The following is a 10,867-nucleotide window of genomic DNA, read 5'->3' as shown; positions in this document are numbered from 1 at the left end:
CTCTCCCTTTTGTCAGTCTCTCCTCCTTCTTTTATTATCTCCATCCATTTTTTACATTCTTATAAAGTAAGATAGGTTTTATATCCGAGTGTGCAAGTTATTCATTCTTTGAGCCAATTTTGATGAGAGTAAAGTTTGAGCTTTGCACCCCACTCCCATCTTTGCTTCTCTGCTAATAGCTCTTTCATGCCCTTTTATGTGGGACATTTTACCTCATTCATTCTCTCCTCCTCCTTCTTCCAGTGCAATTTTTTTCTCATCACTTTATTTTTACTTATTTTTGCAGGGTTTCATCCCAACAAAGTCACATTATAACCATATCCTTTGTCTACATAACTCCTTCTAATGTCTCTTGTTGTATAAAGATGTTAAAAGTTATAAATATCTTGCGATATTGAAAAATAAACATTTTAGCTGTATTGAATTTCTTATGTTTGTTTCTTTTTTACCTTTTTATGTTTCCATTGAATCTTATATTTGGAAGTCAAACATTTTGTTCAGATCTAGTCTTTTAATTAGAAATGCTTGAAAGTCTTTTATTTCATTAAATATCCATTTTTCCCCTGAAAGATAATGTAATGTAAATTTAAATGGGAAGAGCTTGCTCATTCATTGATAGGCCCATGTGACCTTCTTGGGTCACATGGAAGTCTGAGTTACATGGAGCCTATGATGGAAGGAGCTTGCTGAACAGGTGGAACAGGAAGGGGAGAAGCAGAGTTGATAGGAAGTTAGAGAGAAGTCAGAGCTAGGAAGGATGCAGGTAAATAGGCAGCTGGCTAATGTGAGTGAAAGAGCTTGTTTGTGATTTTGTTTAAGGGACCTGGTTTGTGAGAAACCTACCAAGGAGAAGGCTTGAGGCTGATCTTGTCCTCTGCATTGTTATTGTGTATGGAGTTTTGTAGCTATGATGGATTTGGCTTTCTGGAGTCTGAGTAAATGTTTTAATTCTGTCTTCCTTATGGAGAGTCTGTAGTATTTCACGATTCAGAATTTTCCTTATATATTCATGGTCACCGCAGGTGCTGTGAATATCACATTAGAGCTACAGATTATATTCAATTTTGTTTGGTAGATGAGTCCTGGTTGTGATTTAACTGCTTTGCCTTCCAGTATAACATATTCCAAGTCTCATTCTATAATGTGAAAGCTGTTAATTCCTGTATAATACTGATTGTATCTCCATGATATTTGAATTGCTTCTTTTTGGTTGATTGCTATACTGTATCCTTGATCTGTGAGCCCTGGAATTTGATTATGATGTTCCTGGGAGTTTTAATTTTGTGATCTCTTTTAGGTGGTGATTGGTGGATTCTATCAATTTCAATTTTGCCCTCATATTCTGATATATCAGTGCAGTTTTCATTGATACTTTCTTGAAAGATGTTGCCCAGGCTTTTTTTTTAATGGTAGTTTGCAGGTAGTCCAATAATTCCTATATTATCTCTCCTGGATCTATTTTCTAGGTCATTTGTTTTTCCAATGAAAAATTTCACAGTTTCTTCTATTTTCCTCCTTTTGACTTTTTGATTTTGTTTTATCATATCTTTATGTTTCATAGAGTCATTAGTTTACACTTGTTCAATTCTAATTTTTAAGGAATTATTTTCTTCAGTGAGCTTTTTGTAAGTCCCTTTGCATTAAGCCAGTTCAATTTTTAATGTTTATTTATTTTTAGTTTTCAACATCCATTACCACAAATTTTGAGTTCCAAATTTTCTCCCTATCTTTCCCTTCCCCCCACCCCAAAAACAGAGTGCATTTTGATTACCCCTTCCCCCAATCTGCCCTCCCTTCTATCACACCCTCCCTTCCCTTATCCCCATCTTCTCTCTTTTCTTGTAGGGCAAGATAGATTTCTATACACCATTACTTATATTTCTTGTTTCCCGGTTGCATGCAGAAACAATTCTCAACATTCATGCCTAAAACTTTGGGTTCCAACTGCTCTCCGTTCCTCCCTCCACACACATCCCCACTGAGAAGGCAAATAATTTAATATAGGCTACATATGTGTAGTTTTGCAAAAGACTTCCATAATAGTCATGTTGTATAAGATTAACTATATTTCCCTACATCCTATCCTGTCTCCCATTTATTCTATTCTCTCTTTTGAGAGGACCCAAACCCAGACCCCAAAAGTCCAACCCCGAAAGTGTTTACTTCTAATTACTCCCTCATCCCATTTGCCCCACCCCACTTATCCCCTTCTTCCCTATTTTCTTGTACTGTAAAATAGATTTTCATACCAAATTGAGTGTGTGTTATTCCCTCCTTAATTGAAATGTGATGAGACCAAGCATCACTTTTTCCCTTTCATTTGCCCCCTTTTCCCCTCCATTGAGAAAGTTTTTTCTTTCCTCTTTTATGAGAGGTAATTTGCCCCATTCCATTTCTCCCTTTGTCCTTCCAATATATTCCTCTCACCCCTTAATTTTCTATTTTTAGATATCATCCCTTCCTATTAAACTAACCTTGTGCTTTCTGTGTGTGTGTGTGTGTGTGTGTGTGTGTAATCCCTCCAAGTACCCAAATACTACAAAAAATTTCGAGAGTAACAAATATTGTCCTTCCATGTAGAAATGTGAACAATTCAACTTTAGTTAGTCCCTTATGATTTTTCTTTCCTGTTTACCTTTCCATGCTTCTCTTGATTCTTGCATTTGAAAGTCAAATTTTCTATTCAACTCTGGTCTTTTCATCAAGAATGTTTGAAATTCCTCTGCTGCATTGAATGACCATTTTTTTCCTCTGAAATATTATATTCAGTTTTGCTAGGTAAGTGATTCTTGGTTTAACTCCTAGTTCCTCTCACTTCTGGAATATCATATTCCAAACCCTTCGATCCCGCAATGTAGAAGCTTCTGTTTCCACAATACTTGAATTGTTTCTTTCTAGCTGCTTCCAATATTTTCTCCTTGATCTGGGAACTCTGGAATTTGGCTACATTATTTCTAGGAGTTTCTCTTCTTGGATTTCTTTCAGGAGGTGATTGGTGGATTCTTTTGATTTTTATTTTACCTTCTGATTCTAGAATATCAGGGCAGTTTTTCTTGATAATTTCATGAAAGACTATGTCTATGCTCTTTTTTTGATCATGAGTTTCAGGTAGTCCCATAGCTTTTAAATTTTCTCTCCTGGATCTATTTTCTAGGTCAGTTGTTTTTCCAATGAGAATGTTCACATTGTCTTCTATTTTTTTTCATTCTTTTGGTTCTGTTTTATATTTTCTTGTTTTCTCATAGAGTCATTAGCTTCCATCTGCTCCATTCTAATTTTTAAAGAACTATTTTCTTCAGTGAGCTTTTGAACCTCCTTTTCCATTTGGCTAATTCTGCTTTTTAAAACATCCTTCTCCTCACTGACTTTTTGGACCTTTTTTGCCAATTGAGTTAGCCTATTTCTAAAGGTGTTACTTTCTTCAGCATTTTTTAGGTCTCCTTTAGCAAACTGTTGACTCACTTTTTATGATTTTCTTGCATCACTTTCATTTCTTTTCCCAATTGTTCCTCCATCTCTCTTACTTGATTATCAAAATCCTTTTTGAGCTCTTCCATGGCCTGAGACCATTGCATATTTAGTCTGGAGATTTTGGATGCAGAAGCCTTGACTTTTAGGTCTTTCTTTGATTGTATTAATTGTTCTTCCTCATCTGAAAGGATGGAAAAAATACCTGTTCACCAAGAAAGTAGCCTTCTATAGTTTTTTTTCCCCCTTTTTGGGATTTTCCCAGCCAGTAACTTGACTTTTGAGACCTTTGTTGAGAGGAAGTTATACTCTGTGGACCTGTAAGTTTTCAGTCCCTCCAAGGTGGCATAATAAAAGAAGAGGAGTTTACTCCTCTCCTGGCCTTCACTCTATTTTGGAGTAATCACAAACACTCTTTTCTGCCTGGGATCTATGAGTAGAATTCCCTCTCCAGAGCCTCCACCAGCCCCACCAGGTCAGCCAGCAGTACTCTTCACCCCAGGGCCACCACTCAGGGATGAGATTCAGATCACCCATGTGACTCCTCCAGGTGCTTTAGGCTGAAGGCTCCTAAAAAGGATGCTGTGCCACCACAAGTGCTGCTGCCCTGGGGCTGTTGGGGCCAGACTGAGTTCCCTTCTCAGGCAGGAGAAAGTCCTTTCTCATTGACCTTTGAACCTGTTTTTGGCATTTGTGGGTTGAGGAATCTGGGAACTGCAGCTGTTGCCCAGGATTCTGCATGCCCTGAGGCCTGCTCCAGTCCTGTCCTTGCTGTGCAGCCAATGGTGGGCTGTGCTCTGCTCTGTACCCAGTGTGATACACCATTCCTTTCAGCCTTTCAGGCTGCCTTGGGCTGAGAATCTCTTTCACTCTGTCATTTTGTGGCTTCTGTTGCTCTAGCATTTGTTTAGAGTTATTTTTACATGTATTTTATGGGCTATGGGGGGGTAGCATCTGCAGGTCAATCCTTCTACTCTGCCATCTTCCTGTTCAACTTATTTTGGGAGTTATTTCCTCAGTAAATTTTTTTATATCTTTTCCCATGGTATTGACTCCTTTTTTCATGGCTGTCTCCCATTACTCATTTTTCTTTTCCAATTTTCTTCTACTTCCTTAATTTGCTCTTTAAAATTCTTTCTAAGCTCTTTCAGAAATTCCTTTTAGGTCTGAGACCAAATTGCATTTTTCTTTGATGCTTCACATGTAGTCATTTTGACACTATTGTTCTGTTCTAAGTTTATGCCTTGATCATCCCTATCACCATAGTCACTTTCTATAGTGGAGCTCTTTTTATTATCTACCTTTTTTTTTGTGACTTGGTGCTTTTATGTGAGAGTTGGGCTCTGGTCCTGCACCTTCCCAAACTTTTTGTTCTGGGCCTCTGGATCTTACTGCTGGCTTTCAGTGAGTTCAGGGCTTAGCTGCTTTCTTTTTTTGGAGGATAAACTTCCCTTTGGCCTTGTTTTGAAGAATAGGGCCTCCCTGTTTGCATCCCTTGGGTGTGGGGTTTATCTGTTGACCTGTTTCAGGGTTGCCGCCTTGCTGCTGGGTTGTTATGGTAATAGAATCTTTCTGGTGGCTAGCTTTGGAGGAGAAATCTTATTGTTTATCAGCCCCAGAGGTGGGGCCCTGTTGCTGGGTTGCTATGGAAATAGAATCTCCTTGCTGGTAGATTCCAGGGGCAAGGTCTAGCTGTTGGCCAGCTCCTGGGTGGGGTTTCACTATTTTTCAGTTTTGGGGTCAGGGTCTACCTGGTAGCTTATATAGGGGGTGGAGTCTTGCTGTGCTACACAGATTAGTCAGTTGTCTGGGGGCTGCTGGTTTGCAGTGGGATGGGGCCTCACTGGTGGATTGCCTAAGAGTTGGAGCCTTGCTGCAGGCCCCCTGCTGCTGCTTCTCCTGCTCCTGGACCTCTCTCCTTTCCCATGCCAGTGAGATAGACCTTTCTTGACTTACTGGTAAGCTGCTCCCCTGCTCCTAGCTTAATTCTGAGGTGGTTTTCTAATTGTTTGGAGGAGAATTTGGGAGGGCCTCAGAATGATCCTTCCTTATTCAGCCACCTTGACACTGATAGTCTGCATGGTAGACTTTTAAGAAATAGTTGTTGGATTTAGGCAAACAAGTGTTTGTTCAAACATGGGCCTGGAGATTGCTGGCCAGTCCCGCCACTAACCAGATGGATAAAATCTGGCAATTTATTTAGTCTCAGTTTTCTCAACACACTAAGTGAAGGCATTGTACTAATTAATCTCAGAAGTCCCTGTAAGTGCTAGTAGAGTACTCTAATTTTTATGTAAATATGCATTTGATTATCAATATTTCAGTTTCCTCTGATTATTATTTGGTACAGCCAGTACCTACTGATTAGCTTCTGTCATGCTCATCATTTTCTGAAATTGCTTTACTCCTCACGTTGCCCTTCCCACATACAACGTGACGAGAGTCAGCTAAGGTTTGTTGTTCTCTGAAATTCCCTGATTGCTGCCTGTACAACTATTTTACATAAACATTTGCTTTAAAAACCAAATTCTCTTCTTCTCAGCTGACAGTCACCAGCAATTCATCTAAAAATGATAAATTTTCCATTTCTTTTTTCATTTCTCGAGGCTCCATTCCCGTTTTTGTCCTCTCAGTATGTCTCTCATCACTCAGTGTTCCTGCCTCCCTCTGTAGTTGTGTACCCTGATATATCTTCCTTGAAGCTCTTTTAAAAAAGGCCCAAAACACAGCTGGCTCTGATCTCTTCTGCCCTCTGTCTTCAATCCATTCTTCCTCTGCTCATTTCTCTCCCCTGGTTTCAATTTTCACAGATGATGTATTTGTAAATCCCTAAACTAGAACAATGATCCTTGATTCCCTCAATTTCTCTCTTGGGATATAGAAAGGTGGATAGTGACAAAGAAAATTTCCACTTTAAAAATCCTCTGGATCAAATCAAACTCTGAGCCTTGTTTAGAGGACTATTGAAAAACAAATTCAACAACTATTTTCAACTCTCTCTCTCTCTTTCTCTCCCTCTCTCTCTATCTCGTGTCTCCCTCTCCCTACCTGTCATCTATCTGTCTACCCATATATACATGTACATGAACATATATAATCTATGTAACCATTGTCAAGAAATACTAGATAACTCTGAAGTTTAGATAGAGAGGAGTAAATAATAATAAGGGATAGCCACCCATAGAATATAAATTTCTCAAAACTAAGAATTTTTCATTTTTTTGTATTTCTATTCTCAAATACTAGGATGAAACTGGCTATAAGGCAGGTAATTAACAATAACAATAAGAGTAGCTAACATATAATACCTATTAATTGTCAGGTACTATGCTAAGTGCTCTATAAGTATTATCTCATTTGATCCTAATAATAATTCTGGGAGGTAGGTATTATCTTCCGTTTCACAGGTGAGGAAACTGAAGCAGGCAGAGGTTAAGTGGCTTGCCCAGGGTCACATAGCTTGTAAATGTCTGAGACCAGATTTAAAATTGGGTCTTCCTGACTCCAGGGCCAGACCTTGATTTATTGACCACCTAGAATCTTAGTCTCATGCCTCACAATAACCCAGCTTAGGAAACTGAGACTGAGTGAGGTAAGTGATTTGTCCAGGGTCATGAAGCTAGAAAGTTTCTGGGTATTTGAATCTAAATCTTCTCTATAATGAACACAGTTAAAAGTGTTGTTTAGGAATGTCCAGTAAAGCCTTTTATTTTCCAGGATTGGCACTCAAGGACAATGAGGGAGTTGGGGAATACTTAGGATTTCTATGTTGAAAGCCAAACTAGCATCAAATCCAGTAGACTTTTCAAAATTAGACAGCTAGACTTTTCAAAATTCTAGGAGAACTTAGTGAACTTGGGCTTCAGAGACTGCAGATACAGTGAAAAGTATGATGACACCTACTGATTATTTTTAGCACTGTTGTCATGATTACTGCCTTTGATTTTGGATGCTGTATGTCTGAGTAAAGTTCTGGCAATGGTTGTTATCTGGGGTATGTTGGAACCACCTTGAATGCTCTAGAATCCAGTTGTTAAGTTTTCAGTGTGAGCGTTTACTCCTTGGGAACTCAGCAAATACTACAAATCAGGGTTTGATTTACTTTTTAATTGATTATACAGATTTAAGAAGGTGGTGGATAAAATGGTAGTAATTCAGATTAAATAATTTTTCAGATTAAATTTTAAAGTGTGTCATACATACTTTTGGGGGGGGGGGTAAGCAAAGGGAGTCTGTTGTTAAACATTTACCAGAAAAATTTTGGTAATACCTTTTCTACTAGGATCTCAGCATGTCTACCCTGAGAGTAGCCAATGAAAAGTGGGAATATGAAATGTAACTTAGGTTCATAGATCTAGAGCTGCAAGGATTCATTCTGCTCACTTTACTGATGAAATAAGTGAGGCCCAGAAGCATTGTCCAGGATCACACAATTAACAAAAAGCTGAGCTGAGGGTATTAACTTTGAATTTCTGAATCCACATCCAGTGTTCTTTTCCCCACAGCTTGCTATATAATTATCTTCATTCTGTAGGAATTTTTCCTTCCATATTACCTATACCACATTATCTTGTAACATATTAATAGTACATCAAGAAAAAATATACTAACACATGGATTTATCTTTTTGTTTTGACTGGAAATATGATTTTATTAATGCAAAGCATTACCTGTAAGGAAACTGCCTTTACTTGTGTCATTGCTGGGGAACAATTCCTCTCATAGTCGCTTTTGTTCTTCTTCTTGGAGGTGACAGGGTTAGGTGACTGTCCTAGGGTGACACAACTAGTAAGTGTCTGTTGGTGAATTTGAACTCAGATCCTCTTGACTCCAAGGCTATTGCTTTGTCCACTGTGACACCTAGCTGCCTCATTTGCTGAAAGCAAGTATAAAGCAATCCTTTTAAGGGCTTACATGTCAGGCAGTTTTAAGTGCTGGGAGTATGAAGAGACACATAGTACCTCAAAGAGTTTACATTCTAACTGAAGAAAACACATAAAAGGGAAATATTAAGTTACTTGCTTAGGGTCTTGCAGTCATCATATGTCAGGGGCAGAACTTTACACTGCAGTTAGGAAGGCTCTCTATCCATTACTCCACACTGCCTCTCATAGCTAGTTAGATAAAGTTGGCCTGAACTTTCCTAAAAATCTGTCAATCTGATTTACCTTGGGTAGTCCAGATGGTCCCACAGTATTTCTGGCTTTTCTTCATATATGTAACTATTGCGATGCCCACGGGGTTCGCAATGTAAATTCCAGAAGGCAAGGGACTATACTTCATCTTTTTACCCCTCTGACTCCAAGGTCTAGCACAATGCTTTCTATATAACAGCAACTCATAATAAATATTTGCTAAAAGCATGAACCTACTAATACATTTAATGGTCCCTAAATGCAACACATAGAAAGCTATGGAATTATCTTTTTATTTAAATGTAAGGCAATGGGTATATTTTACAAATTCTTCATCATTTAAACTTGAAAGGGAATCTAAATTTATTGAGCTTCATGACAAAGCAATTTAAACGCTAAGCTATTCCCACAATCAAAGTAGTGAGAAAATTTTATTTTTGTTTTTATGAAGTCATCTGTTACTTTATGTATAGAGTCAGTTTTAACAAAATTCAATATGGTAATATAGAGTGACATGTTTCATTTCATAATATTAAATTTAATTGTAGTAAAATTAATTACTATCCCATTGGAACAGTAAGCATAATATAAAGTCCTTTTCACTTTGATGAACATTGTAACTCTTGTCAAAACATTAAAGCTAACAGGCTACAGGAGGTCTTTCTTTTCCCAAGAATCTTGAATCATAGAAGAAGTTTTAATACTGCATTCATAACTGAGTTATGAATGACTGACTTAGAATTTTCAAGGTTGATATATCTAGTCTAATCTGCCCACTTTAAAGATTGGGAACATGACCTCTAGTGAAATGATTAAGTGACTTACCCAAGGTCACACATTGATTGACAGAGATGGAGCTAGAAAGCGTCTCAGGTTTCCTGATTTTCAATATAACCTTTTTCCCTTTTGTTTAAACCTAACATCTTGTTCATCCTTGGCATCTATCTGAGGATATTATGGACATGGGTTTATCCCTAGCCCACCAATCCAAGACTTCTCTATTTTCTGTCTCTGTTGGACTCAGATAATGTCATCTAGTAACTAGTGCAGAGAACTCTGCCCCAAACCTCCCTGTGACTTTCTTAGCCTGATTTCATCACACATACAATGGCCCCATACTTACCTTCCTTTGCCTTAGTCTTCTGTGCTCATGACAATTTTCACATCATCTGATGTTACTTTTTATGTATACTTATGAAAAATAAAAATTATTACTCAGGAAGAAGAAATGAGAGATTCCCAAAGACTTGTACAGTATGTAGTACTCTTACTTGTTAATGACATGAATACTTCCTTGGGGAAAAAACAAATAATTGCTAGGAATGGAATATGGTAAGCAAGAAATAACACCATAAAGAATGAAATCGATTGCATTTTTACAGACAGCAAAAGACTTGTTATTGAGGCAGGAGTCAGTGACTCTGAACTATAATCAGAATTAGTATAAAACAAGAGAAAAATATAAGTGGGGAAATGTAAAATGTACAACTGGAAAAACAACCTTGATCTATATAAACAAGGTATTGTGTTTGTCCTTCATTCTCAAAGAGGACCATGACATCAAAATGATGACATAACTTGCAGTTGACTTTGATTTGAGTGAGGGAGGGCTGTGCAAGGTCACCAACTTCACTTTCTTCTCCTGAGCCATCTGGATCCAGTAGCCTGATATTCATCATGATGGCTAGAGATGGCCCAGGATGCAATGTGAGACGCTGGCCCTTGAAGGCTAAGATGAAATTGGATGGTCAAAAATGACCCGGTGACTTGGGTTTTACTTCCCTCTCCCCCTCCCCTCCTTTCCTCTCCCCTCCCCTTCTCTTCCCTTCTCTTCCCACCATGGGGCCCCTGCCCCTGCCTAAAGGCTCTCTTCTGGACCCTCCTGCCTTCAGAGTGATTATCAATAGTAACTGTTGCTATTTCCCTCCCAACATGAAGTCTTTCTTTTCGTTGCCTCATTAAAAGGGCTATGCCCTGACTACTTCTTAAACAAGCCTATTCAATTTACGGGTATTACTTCACCCTAAGTGAGTACCTGCATAGTCTCCCAGTGCATCACAGGTCATCTCCAGTCTTCCTGAGGAATATCAGGTCACTGGATCCAGATGACTCTGGTGGAGAAGTGACGTTGGTGACCTAGCACAGCCCTCCCTCACTTAAAACAAAATCAAGTACAAGTCATTTCATCATTTCTCTAATGGCATTGTCTTCTTCCTCGATGGATGAACACAAAGCAATGGCCCCTTTAATTAAAAAAAAAAAAG

General features: G+C 38.4%; 1 long non-coding RNA gene across 1 annotated transcript in view; it reads left to right on the top strand.

Annotated features, from left to right (window-relative positions):
• The first annotated feature begins 5,146 nt into the window (after nt 1-5,146).
• LOC140497339 (uncharacterized) overlaps nt 5,147-10,867 on the top strand; it is a 164,975-nt gene continuing 159,254 nt past the window's right edge. Inside the window, exon 1 of the long non-coding RNA XR_011964625.1 lies at nt 5,147-5,426. This is a non-coding gene — a long non-coding RNA (uncharacterized lncRNA). The remainder of the gene's footprint in view (nt 5,427-10,867) is intronic.

This window comes from Notamacropus eugenii, chromosome 3 (genome assembly GCF_028372415.1).
Source record: "Notamacropus eugenii isolate mMacEug1 chromosome 3, mMacEug1.pri_v2, whole genome shotgun sequence".
NCBI lineage: Eukaryota > Metazoa > Chordata > Mammalia > Diprotodontia > Macropodidae > Notamacropus > Notamacropus eugenii.
The sequence above is the reverse complement of the archived record's forward strand: the minus strand, read 5'-3'. Positions and strand labels throughout refer to the sequence as shown.